The sequence below is a fragment of the Balaenoptera ricei genome, chromosome 8 (assembly GCF_028023285.1).
Source record: "Balaenoptera ricei isolate mBalRic1 chromosome 8, mBalRic1.hap2, whole genome shotgun sequence".
Lineage (NCBI taxonomy): Eukaryota > Metazoa > Chordata > Mammalia > Artiodactyla > Balaenopteridae > Balaenoptera > Balaenoptera ricei.
This window is the reverse complement of record NC_082646.1, coordinates 84,278,905-84,281,748: the sequence shown is the minus strand read 5'-3', so window position 1 is coordinate 84,281,748 and position 2,844 is coordinate 84,278,905. Positions and strand designations below refer to the sequence as shown.

General features: G+C 42.1%; 1 pseudogene; it reads left to right on the top strand.

Annotated features, from left to right (window-relative positions):
- The first annotated feature begins 700 nt into the window (after window positions 1-700).
- Window positions 701-1,616, top strand: LOC132369911 (glyceraldehyde-3-phosphate dehydrogenase-like; annotated as a pseudogene).
- The last annotated feature ends 1,228 nt before the right edge of the window (window positions 1,617-2,844 follow it).

Below are 2,844 nucleotides of genomic sequence, written 5' to 3'. Positions count from 1 at the left end.
GGAAGACTGCAGGTCTGACATGAGAACAAAGTGTAGGTGGTGCCCAGTGATTCACTCATGAAACCAATTGAGAGCAAGCAGGGAATAACATTTATAACCTAGATGCACGGATGCCAATTTCCAGAGCAAGGGTAATAAAGTAAACTTGAAATTTTGACACGTAATGATTTCTTTTATGAACTAATAAAATTATATACATATATTCATATATTTTTATATATACATATTTTTTATGTGTTGAGAATGATCTTCAGACTGAAAAAAAAAGCATAACGAACATTATCAGTAAGAGGAACTTCCCATTATGTGTAGCTGGACGAATTATAGGAAAGCACCTGCTGAGTTAAATGAGGCTACATTTCAGGCTACTAAAAAACCTGTGTTTGAAATTATTGTGCTGTTTTCGACGGTCTTGGTGCCACAAGGCTGCAAATAAACAGTGGTTCTTATTTTTTAAAAAGGACAGTAATTAGCTACATACAAACTTTAGACCTTAAAGCCTCAGGTGAATCTCAAGCACAATTTGATAATTATTAAAGAAGTGGGGCTCTCTGCTCTTGCCTCTTTGACAGACAGTTGCATCTTCTTGTGCAATACTGGCCACATCCCTAAGACAGTCATGAAGGTCAGAGTAAATCGATTTGTCCACATTGGATGCCTGGTCACCAGGATGCTTTTAACTCTGGCAAAATGGATATTGCACATCAATGACCCCTTCACTGACCTCAGCTACATGGTCTACAGGCTCCAGTATGATTCCACCCATAGCAAGTTATGCCACAATCAGGCTGCGAATGGGAAGCTTGTCATCAGTGGAAGGCCCGTCTTCATCTTCTAGGAGCAAGCTTCCACCCACATCAAATGGGGTGATGCTGGTGCTACATACGTTGTAGAATCCACTGATGTCTTCACTAACTTGGACAAGGTTGGGGCTTATGAAAGGATGGAGCCAAAAGGGTCATCCTCATCTCTGTCCCTTCTGCCGATGTCCACATGTTTGGGCATAAATCATGAGAAGTATGACAAAAACCTCAAGATTGTCAGCAATGCCTCCTCTACCACCACTGCTTGGGTGCTCTGGGCAAGGTCATCCATGATGACTTTGGCATCGTGGAGGGACTCATGGCCATGGTCTATGCCATCTCTGCCACCCAGAAGATCGCTGATGGCTCCTCCGGGAAGCTGTGGTATGATGGTTGTGGGGCTGCCCAGAAAACCATCATCCCTGCTTCTATGGGCACTGCTAAGGCTATGGGCAAGGTCACCCCTGAGCTGAATTGGAAGCTCATTGGCATGGCCTCCCAGATCCCAGATCCCAGCTCCAATGAGTCAAAAATCTAACCTGTGGTCTGGAGAAAGCCGCCAAATGTGATGACATTGAGAAAGAAGGTGGTGAAACAGGCAATAGAGGGCCCCCTAAAGGGCATCCTGGGTTACATTGAGGACAGGCTGCCTCCTGCGACTTTAACAGTGATACGCCCACTTTCACCTTTGATGCTGGGGCTGGCATTGCCCTCGGTGACTGCTTTGTCAAACACATTTCCTGTTATGACAATGGGTTTGGCTACAGCAAAAGGGTGGTGGGCTTTATGGTCCATATGGCTTCCAAGGAGTAAGAGATCCCTGGACCACCAGCCTCAGTGAAAACAAGATAAGGAAGAAAGAAGCCCTCAGTTTCTAAGGAGTCCTTGCCCCAACTCAATTCCCCAACACACTGAGAATATCCCATCCTCAACAGTTTCCATCCCAGAGCTCCTGAAGAAGAGGCAGAGGATTAGGGAGCCCTACCTGCTCATGTATCATCCATAAAGAACAATGTGCACAGTCAAAAAGAAAAGAAGAGAAAAAAAAAAAGAAATGGTCTGCGAACATTAGAAATGAAAGTGGAGATGAGCAGGAGCTAGGAGGAGTTTATAAAGGATGAGTCAGGTCAGACTAGCTTCATTCTCCTTTGGACAAAATTTCTAAAGAGGTGGCTTATGTTCACCTGGATTAAGCAAGGCATTTGGCACAGTCAAAACAGAAACATAACCTGGATAATCGTACAGGGAAATAGATTCATAAGTGCCTAACAACCATATCAAAGATCCTACTTACTGGACTGATTAATTCCTAGAGCACAATTTTCTATTGTTTAACAAAGGTCTCTCTTTTTTTTTCTTTCTTTCTTTTTAAAAATAGCTACCACATTTGAGCACCTACTATGTGATAGGCATTGTGCTAATCCCTCGACGTGAATTTTATCCCCACAATAACCAAAGAGATAGATATTTTTCAAATTTTACATTACCTAAATTGAAAGATTGGTCCAAGGTCACCAAGCTATAGTCAGGAAATATAAGCTTTTCAAATATGCAAATTACATGAAGCTGGAGAAAGAACAAATATGTTGGACTCTAGAATCAGGCTCTAAAAGAATCTAAACTCATTAGTACATCAGATTAAATATGAAATTCATAGGTATTTTATTTGTTAACAAGCTCATTCTGAGTCAGGAGTGTTGGTGTGGCTGCTGAGAAAATGAAAAGATTCTGAGGTCTTATTGTAGGATAAGACTATCTGAAGAAAGGGAGGTGGCATGCTTGTTTTTTTCAGTATTTTCAGTTCCAAACTCTATACCTTAATATGGGGTGCATCGATCAGGATTTTTTTCCCTTGTTAATGACAGAGACTCCGTATGCAAGAAAGGAATTTTTTGGCTTACAGGGCTGAGAAGAGTTTTCAGGTAACCTACAAACCTGGAGAAGGAGCTGCTAGAACCTTGACTTGAGGGATGGAAAATAGGGTCTCAGAGCGAATGTCTCATCTCCGCTTGTCACTGTTCATTTTGTATGCTGGTCTTAC